The sequence below is a fragment of the Mauremys mutica genome, chromosome 4 (assembly GCF_020497125.1).
Source record: "Mauremys mutica isolate MM-2020 ecotype Southern chromosome 4, ASM2049712v1, whole genome shotgun sequence".
Taxonomy (NCBI): Eukaryota; Metazoa; Chordata; order Testudines; family Geoemydidae; genus Mauremys; species Mauremys mutica.
In genome coordinates this window covers 35,244,756-35,265,333 of record NC_059075.1, presented here as the reverse complement: position 1 = coordinate 35,265,333, position 20,578 = coordinate 35,244,756, and positions in this window count along the sequence as shown.

Here is a 20,578-nt window from a genome sequence, read left to right as displayed (position 1 = left end):
TTGGCTGACCCTACATGTAGGAGCCGGAGGAGGGACATGCTGCTGCTTCCAGGAGCCGCATGGAGCCACAGTATGCACAGAGTGGGGTAAGTCCCGGATCCTGCTCCCCGACTGAACCCTGCTCCCCGGCAGGGACTCGAGGGCCGGATTAAAATGTCTGAAGGGCCAGATGCAGCCCCTGGGCCATAGTTTGCCCATCCTGCTCTAATTGATTAATTATTCAGGAATTTTTTTCTCTATAATAGTTCTTCCTCTATAGATGGCGATTGTGGAAATTTCATTGAGAATATTCACAATTTATAGGGTCCTATATCTATTCTCGGACTGGTTGATTTATACAACTAACCAATGCAGCATGAATTAAAAATATTTTACAACTAAATATTCATCTCAAAATTCATTTTGGGGTGAGTATTTGGGCATTCAGACTAAAAATTCAGTGGTATTGAGCATTCGCACTACTGAAGTCTGATCACTCAAGTATTATTGGAAAGATGAATGAATCAAAATTTATATTCAGTTTGCAAGAATCCTCACAAACAATTTCCCCCCATACTATTGGCTAATAGTGATCTATTGTTGAGGGTATAAAGCTGTTCTCTTTGCCCACATGGCAACTCTACTGGAAGAATCTGACCTGTAATTTTATAAAGTGCTCCAACCTAGCAAGAAGAACCAGATTTTCCCAAAGTTCCAAGATGTTCAGATCTGGTTTGAGTCAGCTCATTTAAGAGATATATCCTGGCCACAAAACTGATGTTAAGATTTGAACTTTCCCCAACTGCAAAGCTATTCAGAACTGGGAGGGTTCTTTGGGTCCCATCTCTAATACCCTGGATATGAAAGATACATGATAAGAGCCAAATTCTAGTCAAGAGTGATCATTTGAAGTACGGTGTGTGATTTTGTAAGTAAGCATCAGAGGTTTTTAAAAAAGAGGTATATGAAGAAAAAATGTCCCAGAATTTATTTTTTTTACTGTATATGCTAAGCACCAAGGACTCTAGAAGAACAGACATTGTCCAGAGTTCCTGAAATGTGCTGAATTGACAGCCCAAACTGAAATAATACTTTTATCCACAGAACATCTGCTGAACTAATAATGGTCTTTCAAACATCCCCACCCATCAAAACTTAATTTGGAGGTAATATTTCTATGGACAACTGGGGTTTTTCAGTCCCAAACCTCATTCGTTCACAGCCTCGTCTACTGAACTGCTAGTAAAGTGTTTGAATTGATGACACTATTTTTGTTAACATGGATCTCCACCCTTAGGAAGTAGATTGGGGTTACCAATTCATTTCACACAGGCCACCAATCTGCCATCAGATAGTATATACATTTGGTTACTTAGTACCAAGCTGGGCTGAATTTGATTTAGTATGCTAGAGATGAAACACTTCACATCCTGCTATTAATTGCCTGAGGAATCCTGTCACTCCTTAATTATTTTAATTCAGAGGAATACTAACACAAAGTTTGTGCAAACCGGGATTAGTCTATATGCTACCTTGCCTCTCTTTAAACTCAAAAGGTCAAAACAAGATTTCAAAGAGGGAAGATCTGATAATGGAGATTGTACCACCAACAACTACTGTGTGGGGAAGAAATCTAAACTGAAAGGTCATTGGAGATCGGAGTGCAGACTGCTTTTTGCATCCTGGGCTCAATGGAACACACTCAGCCTTGATTAAACTTTTATGAAAATAATGGAGTTGCACATAGGGTGACCAGATCACAGGGATGAAATATCGGGACACGGGGGGGGGGGGGGGGGGGCGGGGCGCACAAAAAAAAAAAAAAAAAGTTTTGCAGGGGCCGGGGGCAGGAGCGCCGCCGGATCGCACACAGCGCCCCAGCCGCGCGCGCACTGCATTCCCCGCGGAGCCTCCCACCCGGGCACATGAGATTCGTCCCACCGCAGGCGGGGAGCCCCGCGCCTCTCCCCCGCAGCTGCACTCCCGCACCACCGTCCCCGCCGGGCCAGATGCTTGGGCGCAGCCGGCCGGGAGAGGCGCAGGATTCCCCAGCAGCGTCGGGGAAGTTTTATCGGTTCGGGGGACCCTGGCCGGCTCCTCGCGCAAGCCGCCCCGCCTGGGGACAGATCTCGCCCCCGCAGCCCCTCTCCACCACATGTCTCCGGCGGGCAGCCCACACCCCCGGGCCACGCCGCTCACCCGGGCCCTGCCTGCTCCGCGCTGCCCCTGGACCCACCATGCTGCCCCGTGGACTGCAGGGCTGGAGCAGCCTCCGCGCTGCACTGCAGCGCTCCCGGCCCCAGCCAGCCATGGCCCGTGTGCCCAGGCTGCTGCACAGGGGCGTCTCCTCCCCAGGTTCGGCTTGGGATCCAATGGGGCAGTGAGGGGGCGGGGCTGGGGGCAGGGATTTGGTGAGGGATCCAATGGGGGAAGGAAGGGGCGGAGTCGGGCCGGGGGGCAAGAGCCCCTCTGGGCTCCGCCTGTGCACGGGAGCGGAGGGCAAAATTGTTTGTTTGTCCAGTGTCCCGACCGAACATTGGTCGGGACGCGGGACAAACAAGCAAATATCGGGACAGTCCCGATAAAATCGGGACGTCTGGTCACCCTAGTTGCACAACTAATAACAGCATTTATTTGGCACCCACCACCATGGAATCTGGCCTCCCTATGAGATGTCAGTTGCAGCATTCAAAATCTCATTAAAAGAGACAAAATGTCATGCCATGCTACTGCTTGAAGATTAACCTGTCATTTTAGAAACCAGGATTTAAACAGGTGAGTAGGCTTGTCTAAGCAAGACAATCATGTGTGTCTTGTAACACTTTCTACCAGTGCTCTGATTCATGCTTACTCACAGTTTCACAGGGGGGCATTTTATAGAGGCATGCAATAGTACCAAGAACGTATAGTCACCAACATTCAAATGCTTCACTCTTGGTTTGAATTTGGACTTAAAAATCGATATTACATCGATCAAAATGCATATTGTTCTGCATTTCAGTTCTCTCTTCTAGCATTTATCTGTTGTTCAGGTAGAACAATTCTCCATGGATTACATCTTGAATGTGCTTCTTCTGTGCCTTATTTTAAGGTGCTAGACCTATTTATAAAGCCTAGGTGAGCCAATCAGAAAATGGAAGCAATGCCTGTGACTCACGTGCCCAGAGCAAATCGCATGCAGAAAATAATCAGTCATATTTAGCATTCCAAGAAGAACCATTAAGTAATCATTATGAGCAACAAATACTTTTATAAAAGTTATGTTTTTTGTGCAGATGCTTAATAAACAGGAAAAAATGGCTAAAGTGGTTGAATGCACTATTCATTACAAATAGTTTGACTGGTTATGAACACTAGTGTGAGAGTCACTGTGCTAATGAACAGGGTAAGCCTATCTCTACCAGCCAAAGGGGAACTAGATATTTCCAAAAATCTGAGCAAACTCAGACTGACCTGAATGCTTGAGTGTTCTTGACTTAGTCTCTGTCCTCCGGATTTCTGCACGTGTCACCAAATAATACAGCCTTCACCTCTTTTCATGTCTTGCTAGAAAACATATCTTGCCTCCTTTGATTATGCATCTTAATGTCACACACACTGCTATTATTTCATTCAAAAGGTGTAAATTGCTGTCTCAGAACAACTCTCAACTCCCTTGGTCATGCTCTTTTACTGGTCCCCACGGCTACTTTCGGGGTGAAGAAAAAGTGGTTTCTTGCCCATCTACAACCTGCCCCAGTAATTAACTTACCACATCAGGTCCCTGCATCATGGTTTGAATGCTGGGAAAAGCTGGTATAAACCCTGGCCTAGATCTGGATATGAAACTATGCCTGTCAAGCATTTTGGGAGGCATTTTTTGTGGAAGACATTATATACAATAAAGCGGCATTGGATTTCTTTTTAACCTCCATATCTTATCCCCTGCAAAGCAACAGGGCCTCTTTTGAGTTACTTTAAAACAAAAACCTCCTCATGGCTGCACTGCTTGAGCTATGAAAACAGCAGAGACTATCAGTTTCCACTTCAAAATATTGAAATGAAACATTCTTTCAACCTGGGGTCAGTGCACACATACTATTACAATTCCACACCAAGAGATTATTTCCCTGATCCAAACTGACCAAGTATGCATCTATCAGGGAAATTCATCATTACCAAGGTCACAGATATGCTAAATGAAGTGAACCATACATATAAGTACACTGCACATTTACAACTACAGAAAAAAACTTATTACAACAACTACTTACTGGCTACAAAGGGTAATTTCCTTTTTGTGATTCATGCATGGTTTTAATTTGGTGTTGATCTAAGGTGGGAGGAGGGAGAGGTTTGAGAACACTATTTCCCATGTAAATGAAACAGCATGTTTCCACTAATGGGTTTTTAGTTGGTTATGCCAGCTTGCAAAATACACCAATCTAACATTCTTTGTTCTGTATAGATCAAGTTCCAGTTTCTACATCCTGAATTTAGTAGGTACAAGTTCTAAACTCAGGAAAAGGGTTGCTGAAGTCTGGCACTGTCATAACTAATTCATCAAGCCTAAACATTACTTCTTTAGAAACACTCAAAACCAAGATTATCAAAATCAGGGACCCAAAGTTATACACTGCAATCCGTATCTACATACCTATCTTTAGGTACCCAGATTTGAAAGTGTTGAGGTTTGTTCCAAATTCACCTTGGTACTCTTCTGTGTTTCCTCTCATTCATGCTACTTTCATGCTTCTGATGGGTTTGGTACTTAGGACCACAGGAGATATGAATGGGTGTCAGCAGTTGTCTGAACACTGTACCAATTTCATTTAAAGTTATTGTTGCAGGTTCATCTTGTCCAGCCTCTGCTGCAGGACTCAGGTTGTGGAGTGGATTATTATTCCCTATCCATCCATCCACATCACCCTGTAAATTGCCAGCATCTTCTCTTTACTCTTTTCTATTCTATCCATGTTCTTATACCTCCCCCATCATGGTATTATCTGGGAGCCTGCCTCTTCCGTCATTCTGCAGTGGGTCATTTCCACCTGCCACCTAATTATATTTCCCTCTGATGTCCACTGAGGCATAAGGTTAATCATTATGGAGGCCTTAAGGAAAACTGACAGTCCTCTTTCCAACTTCCCATGACAGACAGTGAGGCAGTCACATGGTTCTTCTAGGTTCATGGATCTCCTAGAGCACAGGTTAGTATTTTTTTCTTTCTTGTGGACTTGTTAATGCTGGTCACATCCACTACTCCATCTTCTTCCTCTTTTTTGTTTGCTTGTTTGTATATATGATGACTAATTTTAAATTGGGATGGGTTGTGGAAGTGTTGTTCGGATACAGATTAAGTTTAGGCTGGAGCAAAGAATTTCAGTTTGAAGCTGAATCAGGGGTAGGATTTAGATCTGACAGGACTGAAATCTCACAGGCTGTTCTCATGAAATTTTGACACAAAACAGGATGAATGTGAGATCATTTGGTTTCATCAGGATTCCATAATTCCAAATACCCAAAATGTTTCTGAAATAGCCAAGATTTCAGTCACATCTGAACCTGAATCCCTTCCATTTTTGGATCAAGATGGAATAAAATTCATCAAGATGGTTTTGAATCTTTTATCCAACCCCCCTGGAAATTCAAAATGGATTAGATTTGAGGATCTGGTTTTGGTCCCTCTGTAATTTTAATTTAATTCAGTAATTACAGTATACAAAATCTTAAATTTAAAATCATGTATTTACAGCTATCTGAATCTAAAAGATGTTTTAAAAGTAGAATTAGTATATAGTAGAATAATTATTATATAATCCCTTTACCTTTATTTGATATTATAAAAAGTAGCTTGGATCATTTTCTGTTCTACCTATACACACTTAGATGAAGATAGTAATTTCTACATTAATTGCTGTACCATTTAATGTATCCTTAAATGAGTTTTTCTGAAAAATCTTTGTAGTCAGGAGAGGTCGTGGTGGAAAGCAAGGTGGAATGAAGCATGATAAAGGTCAGTCTAGTGGTCAGTGAAATCCTGAAAAGTGGGGGAAAGTTCTCAAAAATCTCACTGAGCTAACAAAATAGCTAGTCAATGAGCACTATGTGTCAGGTATGCTCAGCAACATGTGTGCCTTAGCAGTGCCATCTTCAGAACAAAGCCCATGCCCTCCGGCTGACATAGTGTAAGATGGGAGAGGGACCTTGGAGTGGAACAGAGACCCAACACTATGGTTAAGCAGACATGTGTTTTTATTACTCCCTGCATTCCTTTAATCTCCTCTTGTCTTTTGGTTTTAAATATAGTTGCATTAATGGCTGATGAGATAATAGTTGGTCCAATTCCAGATAGTTATTTTGGGATAATATTTTCAGTTATTAAATAGTTGACTCACAACTGTTTTTATGGGGGATGTGAGAGATGGGATTACTAACCTGATAACTCATGTATTTCAGTCCTTGCTCTTACTTTGTCTTCACCGATTTAATTGCTAAAGGAAACAAGGATTTAAATTACACATGGACTCTTATCTTTCCTCATTTTGCTTGAAGCTTAGATACCAGGAAGTAGATGCCTTTTAAATACATTAGATTAGCTAGATATATACATTGATATAGTTCCATTTAGAAAGAAGACTAATTATTCAGATCAAATTTCTCTGGTTTTAGACACTGCTGTTTACAATGTTCATGGTGCATGCAGAGTTGTTGTAGCCATGTCAGTCCCAGGATATTTGAGAGACAAAGTGGGTGAGGTAATATCAAGAGAGTCTCAGGGTGTTAATGGGCCACATGACCTTGAATGATCCCTTAGAATATCTTCTAACTACTTATGCTCAACTACCTTTTTGACCTTGTATTTAGCTGTGACAATCTGAGTACCTTTCCCAGACCTGAAGAAGAGTTCTGTGGAGCTCAAAAGATTCTCTCTCTCACCAACAGAAGTTGGTCCAATAAAAGATATTACCTCACCCACCTTGTGTCTCCAAGGTTTTTGGTGACATATTAGAGTATGTGCTTCATTATATTTTCTTTTTCTTAGTTTTTATGATGTTCCTACTAAAGGACTCTAATAGTTTGAAGCAAGCAAACTATATTTAAATATATACTGCAACACGGCTAAAACAAGTTTTCTGCTGTGAATTAAGTGTTAGTTAAAAGAGATGGGATTTACAGCCTCAGTCCTCTAGCTACTGAACAAGCAGCAGCAGTGCACACTTCCTGTTTTCTGTCCCATCAGGTCTTGGAGAGCTCATCCCTAGGTTTGAGAAGGAAATTCATTCTCTATAGTCTTGTGATACTTGCATCTCTACTAGGATTGCTAACAAGAGTGCAAATTAGTACACTTATGGTAGTGGATGTTGTGATGTGAACATCTCTCCTCTCTGGAACTGGATACAAACCAGCAAACAGCCATCCGATGATAATGACCTTTTGTGCACTAACCATTTTGATTCAGAGCAGTAATCTAAGGAAGAAGTCTCCACACCCCATTACCAAGCTCCTGGACATTTCCTGTCACACTAATCTTAGACCTGCAGGTGGGTGCCCTCCTAGAGAGTGCAGTGATGGCAGTGAATGGAACTGTAGCGGGCCGGTGTGGCTCCCCTCCTCCCCGGAGAGGGTTGAGCCCCGGACACAGGAAGGGGCAGGGCTACAGAGTGGTGAACCCGCCCCTCAGAGGGTCAGACGGCGACCCGGAAGGATAAAAGCCGGCCCTTCCAGCCCAGTCAGGGCCCAGCCACCGGGGAGAGCAGGTAGGACAAGAGGGGGATATTGGAAGTGGCCCGGGGGCAGCCGACCTCAGTCAGGCTACTGATCAGACAATACCCATGTCAGTGTGTTGCGGTCAGGATCCCCACTGACCGTCAGCGGTAACGACCGCTGCCTAGGGCCCCGGGCCGGGACACAGTGGAGTGGGTGGGCCTGTGTCCCCCCTGCCACCCCACTCACGGGTGGCAGTTATCCCCCTCACCAGACTGCTCAGCCTGCCACAAGAGGCCTGAGCTCCCTTACTGTTTACTGCTCAGCCTGCTACCAGAGGCCTGAGCTCCCTTACTGTTTACTGCTCAGCCTGCTACCGGAGGCCTGAGCTCCTGTACTGTTTACTGCTCAGCCTGCTACAAGAGGCCTGAGCTCCTGTACTGTTTACTGCTCAGCCCTGCTACAAGAGGCCTGAGCTCCTGTACTGTTTACTGCTCAGCCTGCTACAAGAGGCCTGAGCTCCTGTCCTGTTTACTGCTCAGCCTGCTACCAGAGGCCTGAGCTCCCTTACTGTTTACGGCTCGGCCGGCTACAAGAGGCCTGAGCTCCTGTACTGTTTACTCGGGCCGGTGTGGCTCCCCTCCACCCCTCAGAGGGTTGAGCCCCGGACCCCCCTGTTACAGGAACACTATCCACTAAAGTCCATTAGAGCTATGACCATTTCTACCATCTGAGGATGTTGCCTCTAGATTTCCCAAAGAGTTCAGCACACAGACTATAGGTGTCAAAGCAGAAGCTGCTGGGGGAAGAACATTTCTGAAAACATGGCTCTAATTTAGATGCCTGAATGGGGGCAGAGCTGTTTTGAAAATCTGGCCCCAACTGTGGGTGCTGAATGAGCTCAGCTCCTTTGAAAATCTGCCTCCACAAAAGGCAAGCGCTGCAGACTTAAAATTGCAATTTATTTACCTTATTATTATTTTATTTATTAAAGAAATAGGGTTATGGGGAAGAGAAATTTTCTTGTAACACTAACAAAAGGCAATGTCATTGAGCTTCAGGTTAAAAAATAAAGACAGCATAGATCAAAGGTGGTCAAACTACGGTCCGCGGGCCACATCCAGCCCACGGGACCGTCCTGTCCAGCCCCTGAGCTCCCGGCTGGGGAGGCTAGTCCCCAGCCCCTCCCATGCTGTCCCCTCTGCCCCGCAGCCTCAGCGCGACACACTGCCAGTGCTCTGAGCGGCGTGACTGGCTCCGGCTGGGCCACGTGGCTGCGAGCTCCTGCTGCTCTGAGCGGCATGGTAAAGGGGCAGGGAGCAGGGTGGGGGGCAGGTTGGATAAGGGGCATAGGATTCTGGGGGCAGTCAGGGGACAGGGAGCAGGGGGGGTTGGATGGGTCGGAGGTTCTGAGAGGGGCAGTCAGGGGTCGGGGACCAGGCCGTTTGGAGAGTCACAGGCTTCCCCACCTGGCCCGCCATACAATTTCTCAACCCAATGTGGCCCTTGAACCAAAAAGTTTGCCCACCCCTGGCATAGATAAACAACTGCAACTTTTATAAGGATGAAAATGCAGGGTATAGCCATTCTGTGTGTGAGAAAGGGCTCACGTAAAAGCCTAATGCTTCCAAAACAATGCCTCTTCCATGAGTCATGACTAGTGCCTTACACATCAATGTGACTTCTACCATCTTCTCTGAGAGGAGCAATATCCTCTGGCATTTGAACCCTCTGTAAAAACAAGAAGAAGTAACCGAAGCAAATTATCTATTCCCTGAAGACAAGGCTGAGCAGCAGGAAGGGAGAACCTTTTTATGAAGGGTTCACTGCCTGTCTGTAAACCATGACTATGCAGGCATTGCTCACATGTACATCTTTAATCTAATTTCTCTCCTATATAAGCACATGGAAAGATAGCCATCTGTTTAAAGGGACTGTCTTACTTTGGTCTACAGGGATATTGATGTTAAACATTTTTCCACTCATTTTTATTGCTGTTTGAAATGTTGTGGCTATCTAGATCCAGATTTCAAGCCTAATTAAAAGAAAGATGCAGTGCAATATAAAAGATATTCCAATCACTACATCTAATTACCAAGAAGGGGAAATCAATAGACAACATTTAAAATGTGTGTTTAGTATCAGAAAGAAAATAATCAGATAAAAAGCTACCATTTGACAGTAGGTTAAGTTTAGATATGGACAAATGCTGAATAAAAGTATGCACACACCTTTCTTTAAGTACAAATTTAATTACCTTCTGTTGTTTGCAATCCCTTCACTTTGCTTTTTACAAAATTTTGTTTGGAAAAATGTTAATGGGAAAGAAAAGTGTTGAGAAGATGTGCAAATATGTGCATACTTGTGTATATAAGATATTTGCACACATTCATTCTTGAAGTGCTCCCCCAGCACTCTTGACAGCTTTGTGTGTATTTGGAAGTCATCCAATCAGAGAGCAGGAAAAAAAAACGTGACTGAGGTGACTAGTCATGCAGTCTGAATAGTAAATTACCAACAGAGACTATTCAAAGCAGTAGTTACAGTGCTTATGAGCAAAACAAAGGCTACAATTTGTTTTCATCAAACTTTGCTGAGCAATTCAGAATGATGAACAAATTTGTAACAATCAAAGAGTGTTAAGATGCAAGAAATTCTGCTCTCCTTCATAACAAACAAGAGACCAGAGATGATCAAAGTTGTTATACAGTAAGGTCTATAATTAGAAAAAAAAATCATGGGAGAGAATATAAGAGTAGTGGGCAGCTTGATTTCTTGTCTCTTTACTTGCTTCTCCAAGGACTCATATGAGGAAATCCCATGTCAACGCTGAATGAGAGAAAAGCCAACACTGCTCACAGCTATGGAGATACTGAAACAGCGATAAGTTTGTCTAAGAATTCTTTTTCTTCACCTGAACTGAATGAGTGTGAAAGCTACTGGGGTCTTGACATCTCAGGAGTGTCTGAATCAGGGCCGGCTCCAGGGGTTTGGCCGCCCCAAGCAGCCAAAAAACAAAAAAAAAGCCGTGATCGCAATCGCGATCTGCGGCAATTCAGCGGGAGGTCCTTCGCTCGGAGCGGGAGTGAGGGACCCTCTGCCGAATTGTCGCCGAATCCCTGAAAGTGCCGCCCCACTCCTGAGTTGCCGCCCCAAGAACCTGCTTGATAAGCTGGTGCCTGGAGCCGGCCCTGGTCTGAATTCCTTTATTTGCCCATAGAATAGGTACATCAGCAGTAGCCGCAGTGCCAGCATCCTAGCATCAACCTGCCCATATATCAGCCTTGAACTGAAAGAACCATGTCTAGTAGTGAGTTCAATAGCTATAGCTAGTTAAATACATAATGTCTTTCCTGAAGCTCACTGTATGTTTTTTTTTATGACGTCTACACCATTATGCAAGTATTACCACTTTTCAACCCAAGTGGCTTGTCAAAGTTTGGGGCCCTGTGGATATTCCAGTTGGGAGTAGAAATTGGTGACAGTCAGGTATTTCTTTGATGCAGTTTTGTTTATATACAAAGAATGTAGAAAGTCCTGTGTCTCTGAACACAAAAGGAATCAAATAGCAGGAAACAGATTCTTTTGCTCACTCTTTTCAGACTGAACCTCTGATCCAAGAACCTCTCCCTAGGTTTCCTCTAGTGTCAGAGAATGTGCTGTCAGCTGCTTCTTCCAGCTGGTTCCATCTCTCCCAGTTTTGTCTATTCTGCTTTCTCTCAAACACAATATCTCTGGTCACAATACCCAGTGGAACCCTCCACCCACATGGTTCTCGTTTCTGGGCAGACTCTATTAGGCCTTTTTATTTAGGTGTGGAGTATTTCTTATAACTATCTTAAGTGAAGGGTGCATTCACACATCAGTCTGAATGAGGTTTTAACTCAACCCATAACAAGGTTTCACCCAACTCATAATACAAGGAATTGGAGTGAGATCATAAACTCATTTTCAGTAGATCACAGAAAAGCCCTTGGATGATAATGAGTTTCACTCTCTATCAGCCTGGGCCAGACTTGAGCTAGTGACCCAGCAGTTGAGGCTTGATATCTGTTGCCAATCCCTTCTGTCATTTACACCCCAGTAAAATTCCTCTACATACCTATACATCTATATTTTAATCTTATGAAATACTTTTGAAGCTAAGATATTATTATTCTAGCAACACATTATGGTCTGGAGGAATGAGAATGGAGGAATGGAATCAGGGGACTCTGAATTCTAATACAATCTATGCCACTGATTCGGTGTGTGGCCTTCGGCAAATCACTTTCTCAGTTTTCCCATCTGTCAAATGAAGATAAAATATTTAGCTACCTACTTTTGGGGGTGTAGAGTTAATTTGTTAATGGTTGCACATCACTTGGAACATGTTGAGCCCATTGTAAGTATTAAGTATTTTTATGAGAAATTGTGGTTATTAATTACGCATAAATAGCCACTTTCGGCACTGTCTAAAGAGAATTTTGGAGGCTTCCCTATGACATGCAATTTTATCCTCTTTTTGGAGGACTGGTGAACATGGGGCAAGATCTCTGGCAGGTTCTGTTTAATCAAAACATGACCTGCTCACTTCAGACTTCAATAATAAAGCACAATCCTGATGATATCTTTGCAAATCAGTCATTAATATAAGATATAATTTCTTAACACGATTAAAGTTCTTTCAAATGCGTGGATAGTTAATGAAAGGTAACAAATTCAGATGCTATTTTCTTGTACATTCCCTTGATTAATATTATCTGTCATTTCTTGCACAGTGAAAACAGCAGGAATTTCTTTGAATAAAACGTACCTATGTAAATACACATCTACTCAGAAACTGTATGTCAAGGTAACTTCTGGTGCGGTTTTGATATATGGAAATTGATGCAATATTGTTTGTCCATTTTATTTAAAAATAAGTGAGCTCCTTGGCATTAGTAATTATGCACATTTATAATCTAAATTTGAAACTCAAGCCAGAAATCACTAAAAACACCAACTGTATATAGAATATCAAATAAGTACCAGAACTGAATGAATAATATACAACATTTATTCAGTGGATTTAGTCTGTTTTTCTGCTATCCATGAATAGGCCAAAATTCCCTGATTTCTTCAATATTCAAATATTTTGATAATTAAAAAATAATGTATTCCTCATGATCACGAAAAGCTCTCTCTGAAAATTCAATATTTGTGTTGGGTTGATTAGTTATGATTGGTCAGATAAGTCACATGGTATTGTTTCTGTAACTGGATGAATACTAAAGCATTTCCACCATCAAAATATGTGTTGCCTCTGAATATTTATAGATGTGGCTCTGAAATCTGCTTTCCAGAAACGTTACTGCCAGTAAAACTCAATGCTCATTGAAAGTGAAAACAAAAGGAATTAAAGAATCACTGTAGCAAATTACTTTAAAAATCGGAGTGGATATTAAACTAATTAAATAATGAATAGTGTAAGACAGTAGGCCAGTGCAGGTGCATTCTAATGGACCAGAGTAGAAGAGAATAAAAATGAAATACACAACTCAGAACAGTAGAGGGCACACAGGAAGTGTTTCAGAAACCAAAGAATCACAAGATAATGGAGCTTATTAACAGTTTAATTTTACTGAATATTTAATTCCTTCAGGCACATACAGTGGTGTTTCTATTTACTTACTATTCCCCATAATATAAAAAATAAAGGTGTGCTCAAAAAAAAGTAAAGGGCAACAAATTTAAAGTAATAGGATTTGTATAAAACAAAAACAACACAAACAAACCCATACAATCATGGAACTGTCATCCAGAGGAAAATACTCACTCATATATGTTTAATTATAGTTTCAATCAATTTGCCTAAGATCAGCATCTTCAGATACATCAACTACAAAAAGGATGTGGATTATTAATCAGTGTTCATTCTTTAGGGCATAAGATGACCACCAGTTGTAATCAGGAAGAAATTTCCCCCAATGGTCCATTAATTTTAACATGATTAGGCTCCTTACATGTGTTTTATGTCTAGTACTGGTAACTTTCAATACTTCTGCAGGGTAACAGAGCAGATGGACCATTGGACTGTTCCAGTATGTGAGCCTCACTCATGGTTATAAATCCAAGTGCTTGTCATGATAGGAAGAGCAGGGAGTGTGGAGGTGAAGCTTACAAAGTTGGGGAACTTTGATTGCTTTTCCATGAAGTTGGTTGTTAGATGAGGTATGCAAAATCTCTCAGTGCTCAATTGCCCATTCATAAGGGAAGACTCCACCAAAAAGCTACAGAGACAATGAAAGGAGTTGACGCCTCTAAGAAAAATACCACATTAAAGGGGATAATTGAGACCCTCTCTGTTAATTCAGTCTAATGGAGATCAAAGGTAAAGGCTAAGGGAAGGGGACCAAAGAAAGTTCTCAAAAGCCAGTAAATTAAATAAATAAATAAATATCACATTATTATATAAACAAGGCACAGAGGGAAAGCTAATGTGTGTTTCTGTGGTTTGTGATGGAATTTGCTTTATCTCAGCAGTTCTGGACTTTGCTCTCCAGGAGAAAGTTCCAAGACACACCAAAGTTTAGTCTTATTCGTCACTCAGTCTGCTCTTTCACCTATCTCTAAACATGGTCTTTCAAAGGCAAAGAAATAACAGTTTGTCTCCTTGAAAGCCCCAGAATGAAAGAGATGAACCTCCATGTGTTTTCACTGTGTAGTGATTTGTACTCTGATTGGAGCAGACACCAGGAACTTAAACCAAATGGTGGTGGTAAATCCATTAGCAAAACAACATGCCCTTGGGGAGAAAAATACAGAACTTCAGTGGTTTGGGCAAAGAAAAAAAAATCTATAGTCAGGATGTTTAACTCCTTTGTGGGTTATTATTCTAGTAAGTATTTGTTTAAAGTCTGACCATATGTAGAGCCTTGGCATACACAGTTTTTCATGTGCTAAATTTATTTTACAGGCATATTCTTAAAACAGGTCAGCTCATAAATGGTACATTAGGTTGTTTTTGTTTTTGTTTCTTAATGATGTATTCTTTTGCCATGGATGTCTAAAATTTACTATGTGAATGCAAGATTTTAAATATTGAGCAGGCAGTCATTTTCCAGGTAGGTTTTAGGTAGGCATTTAAATAGACTTCATCATTCATTAATAGAAACCCTGAACCTTGTAATAAATGGATTTATGGATTTATGCACAATACATTATGCAATTGCAGAGATGCACAGAGAGAAATACGTAGACAGGTATTAAAGGCTAAATTGCTTTGGTTTGTTACATACAAGTAGCTACTAGGAATTAACCAGTGGCTGACACCCGTTGTCAACCAAAGACAAATTTCCTAATATAAAGCTTGATCCTGCAACACTCAACTCATAGATTTCAAGGCAGGAAGAGACAATTCTGATAATTTAGTCTGACCTCCTGTTTAACACAGGCCATAGAACTTCCCCAAAATAATTCATAGAGCATACCTTTTCAAAAAACATCCAACCTTGATTTAAAAATTGTCAGTGATGGAGAATCCACTATGACCCTTAGTAAATTTTCCCAATCGTTAGTTACCCTCACTGTCAAAAATGTACACCTTATTTCCAAACTGAATTTGTCAAGCTTCAACTTCCAGACATTGGCTCATGTTATAGCTTTCTTTGCTAGATTGAAGAGACCATTATTAAATATTTGTTCCCCCTGTAGCTACTTATAGACTGTAATCAAGTTACCCCTTTCACCTTCTCTTTGTTAAACTCAATAGACGGAGCTCTTTGAGTCTATCACCTATAAGGCATATTTTCTAATCTTGTATCTCTCCAATTTAGCACCAGAACTGGACACAGTATTCCAGCAGCAGTCAGACCAGTGCCAAATAAAGAGGTAAAATAACCTCTCTACTTCTACTCAAGATTCCACTGTTTATGCATCCAAGGACTTTTTTGCCAATGTCTCACTGGAAGCTTAGGTTCAGCTGATTATCCACCACAATTTCCAAATCTTTTTCAGAACCCCCATCCTATAAGTATGGCCTACATTCTTGTCTCCCAGATATATACATTTAGTGTAGTAAGAGGAGGCCCTGAGATATAAACCTTGGTATCAGAGGCCCAGTATGAGGCCTAAGGCCTGAACTAAAGTAATGGTCAAGACTTTGCTATCATAAAGCAAAGTTAAGCTGTGAGCCAGAGGCAGGCCCTGCTCACAGAAGCTGGCAAGGAAAGGGCTGATGCTGCGAAAAGAGACATACCTAAAAGGTACTGGACACCAGATATCAGAACATTCGCATACTTGTACACTCCACACAGATAACAAGGAACAAGCTGACCCATCCCAATGACAGGGCCAAAAGGGTAATATGATGGATAGAGTTGTTTTGTTCAAACCAACATGTACAAGGTGAGAGGTGGCACCTTACTACGTAGAGGGGTTGTACCTTGCTACGTAGAGGGGTTGCACCTCAATACATCAGGAGTGATGTGTAAGTTGTTTGTACCTCTGTATCAGAATGTATCCCTGGGGCAGTGTCTTTGTTCAGGCTAGGGGGCAGTGGAAAGTCCCACCACTGACTGAGCTGAGTCCATTGTCAGAGAGCACATATGTACTGGCTAGAAGCACCTTAACAGCACCTTGGACTTCGTTTGCCCAGGAGCTGGAGACTGTTTTTCTTCAACAATAAACCTGGCCGACGTGCCTTCGTACCTTACTAGAGTCTGTGGTCATTGGGAGTTCTCCCGGGATCTGCTGTGTCAACTATCTGCGCAGAGGTGGGGCAGCACACAGAGGGAACACACGCACGCAGCCGATTGATATCAACTTTGAACAGAGCACAGCACTACACTGGTAGCATCTGACGACATTTAGAATGATCTATATTAAAACACATATTGTTTGCTTGTGTCCAGTTTACCAAGTGGTCCAGATCGCTCTGCATAAGTGACCTGCCCCTTTCATTATTTACCATTCCCCCAGTGTGTGTGTCATTTGAAAACTTTATCAGTGATTATATGTTATCTTCCATGTCATTAATAAAAATGTTAAATAGTGTAGGGCCAAGAATGGATCCCTGTTGGACATATTCAGTGATGAGTCCCCATTTACAATTACAATCTGAGACTTATCAGTTAACTAGTTTTTAATCCATTTAATGTCTGCCAAGTAAATTATAACTTTCTAGGGTTTTTTTGTAATCAAAATGTCATGTGGTACTAAGTCAAATGTCTTAAACCCACTGGGAGCTAAGTATCTTATGTCAACACTATTCCCTTTATCAACCAAACAAATAACCTCATCCAAAAAAGATATCAAGTTAGTTTGACAGATCTGTTTTCCATAAACCCATGTTGATTGGCATTAATAATATTACCCTGCTTTAATTCTTTATTGAGTCCCATATCAACCACTCCATGATTTTGCCCAGGATCAATGTCAGACTGACAGACCTATAATTATACAGTTCATCCCACTTACCTTCTTTAAATATTGGAAGAATATTAGCTTTCTTCCAGTCTTCTGGAACTTCCCCAGTATTCAAAGACATTAAAAATCACCTGTCATGGTCGAGATAGCTCCTCATCCAGCTCTTTTAAAACTCTTGAATGCAAGTTATCTGGACCTGTTGATTTAAAAATGTCTAACTTTAGCAATTACTATTAACATCCCCCGAGATACTTGTGGGATGGAAAGAGTGTTATCATATGACATGTCTATATTATCTGTTTTTTTCTCAAATAGAGAAAAGAAATATTTATTGAACATTTCTCTCTTTTCTGCAATTATTGATAATTCTATCATGTCCATCTAGTAATGGACCCACATCATTGTTAGGATTCATTTTATTCCTTATTTAATTTTAAAACTCCTTATTATCCTTTTATCTGCTGGCCATAGAGTTCTCCTTGTGTCCTTTTGATTCCCCTATCAATTTTATACAATACCTAACTTCTGATTTATATTCATTACTATCAACTTCCCCTTTATTCCCTTTGTTATATATTAATTATTATTATCATCATTTTATAATTTCCTTCACTTCTATTCCAAACTAGGTCATTTATTTAACCAATATGGCATTCTTCCTCAATTCTGGGATTGTGACTTTTTGGACATCTAGAAAATACACGTAAACAATTCCTAATTATCATTCCCATTTTTGATTACATTCTTCCTTCTACCTGATTTGTCTCAATATTGTTTTCAGCTTTGTGAAACTGGCCCTTTGAAAGCACCAACTGTGTGTTTGTGAGTAACTATCACTTCTCTGGACTTTATTCTGTTTGCACATTATACGTGTGATCAAGTCATGATCATTTGTACCTCAGTTACCAGTAATTTTTAGTTCTGTGATCAGTTCCTCTTTATCTGTCAAAACAAGGTATAATATAGAATTCCCCCATGCTGGATATGTGATAAAGGGGGAATTCTTGTAATTTTTTTTAATAAATCCTATGTGTGCCTCAGTTTCCTCTATATGCTGCATGGCTACCCAATTGTGGGGGAAAGGACATTGGCTGTGAGGGAAGGTCAGGGGAGACATAGGGGTGTATGTGTGTCACCTCCCTGTCTGGGTAAAATGAGCAGAGTCATTAAGGAACTGGCTGAAACTGACCCAGATCAACAAGGGGTCTTGAGAGACAATGCAATCTTCAATGAACAACATTCTCAGCAGGAAGCTGAACAGAAACCCCAGCTCAAGAATAAAGGGCTAGAAGGTGAGGTGGGGCATAAGTGTTGACTTCTGGAGAAAGCTGGGAGCTCTCTCACCTGGGAAATGACAAGAAGTCAGACAGAGAGACACACAGAGCCTGAAAATGGAGGTCAGTTCAGCTTGGCTGGGGCTCTTGGCTGACTTAACCTTCATTTCTCTGTGCTAACCTAAGGACTTCCTATCTTGTGTTCCATTTGACCAACAAACCCAATGGTTCTGAAATGCTGCTTGAGTATCACTGAAAATACTGGGTCAAGTGCTTTAATCCCTGGAAAGCCTACAAGTCTCTACTAGGAATCTGTCTGAATTGGACTCATTGAACAGAGCTCACAGTGTGAAACAGGGGTGCTGAAGCCCAGAGGCAGTGAGGAAGTATGGCCTACCCTGAAGGACAAGTGAAACCCACGGGGAGCTTGGCACATCAAAGGGGTTCCTCCAAGAGACTATACCAAAGCTGGGGGCATAGCACCAATACTGTGGGTCTGTGAGAGGGTCAATACTTTTTGAGTTAGAAAACTCTCATTTTTAATATTTAGAAATTCCAAGGATGTTTTAGTACTGGCAGCATGAAGCCTCCAGCATATGTTACTCAGATTGAAGTCCCCCATGATGAAACAGCTTTTGTACTACACATTATTGATAAGTGCATAAGTAGCTGGTCATCCTGTTCCCTTGTGTGATTTAGTGGTCTGCAGATACCAACTAATACCCCACCTTCTGTTCTGTTACGACATTGATCCATAAGCATTCAAGATCATTTTCTTCCAAGTTATTAGTGACTTGTAAATAGACAATGTCAATTTTTACATAGAGTGCTACTCCCTCTCCCCTTTTGCCTATTTGACCCTTCCTAAATAGTTATAACAACCAATTTTAACGTTCTACTCATGGGAATTATCCCACCTGGTTTTAGATCACTCAGTGGGAGTTATGCCATTGACTTCAATGGGAGCTGGATCAGGCCCATAGTGGATGCTTAAGATGTATAAGGAAGGGGTGGGGGTGGGGAGTTAGGTTTTCAGGTAATAATTGAAAAGAGTCATAGACTCATAGACTTTAAGGTCAGAAGGGACCATTATGATCGTCTAGTCTGACCTGCACAACACAGGCCCCAGAATCTCACCCATCCACTCCCGCAACAAACCCCTAACCTATGTCTGAGCCATTGAAGTCCTCAAATTGTGGTTTAAAGACTTCAAGGTGCAGAGTATCCTCCAGCAAGTGACCTGTGCCCCACGCTGCAGAGGAAGGTGAAAACCCCCCAGGGCCTCTGCCAATCTGCCCTGGAGGAAAATTCCTTCCCGACCCCAAAGATGGTGATAGCTAAACCCTGAGCATGTAGGCAAGACTCACCAGCCAGACACCCAGGAAAGAATTCTCTGTAGTAACTCAGATCCCACCCCATCTAACATCCCATCACAGGCCACTGGGCATATTTACCGCTAATAGTCAAAGATCAGTTAATTGCCAAAATTAGGTTATCCCATCATACCATCTCCTCCATAAACTTATCAAGCTTAATCTTGAAGCCAGATATGTCTTTTGCCCCCACTCCTCCCCTTGGAAGGCTGTTCCAGAACTTCACTTCATCTAATTTCAAGTCTAAACTTCCTGATGGCCAGTTTATATCCATTTGTTCTTGTGTCAACATTGGTACTGAGCTTAAATTATTCCTCTCCCTCCCTGGTATTTATCCCTCTTATATATTTATAGAGAGCAATCATATCTCTCCTCAGCCTTCTTTTGGTTAGGCTGAACAAGCCGAGCTCTTTGAGTCTCCTTTCATAAGACAGGTTTTCCATTTCTTGGATCATCCTAGTAGCTCTTCTCTGTACCTGTCCCAATTTGAATTCATCCTTCTTAAACATGGGAGACCAGAACTGCACACAGTATTCCAGATGAGGTCTCACCAGCGCCTTGTATAATGGTACTAACATCTCCTTATCTCTACTGGAAATACCTCTCCTGATGCATCCCAAGACCACATTAGCTTTTTTCATGGCCACATCACATTGGTGGCTCATGCTCATCCTGTGATCAACCAATACTCCAAGGTCCTTCTCCTCCTCTGTTACTTCCAACTGATGAGTCCCCAACTTATAACAAAAATTCTTGTTATTAATCCCTAAATGCATGACTTTGCACTTTTCACTATTAAATTTCATCCTATTACTATTACTCCAGTTTTCAAGGTCATCCAGATGAAATGGAAGGTATGCTACAAGGAGGATGCTCCAG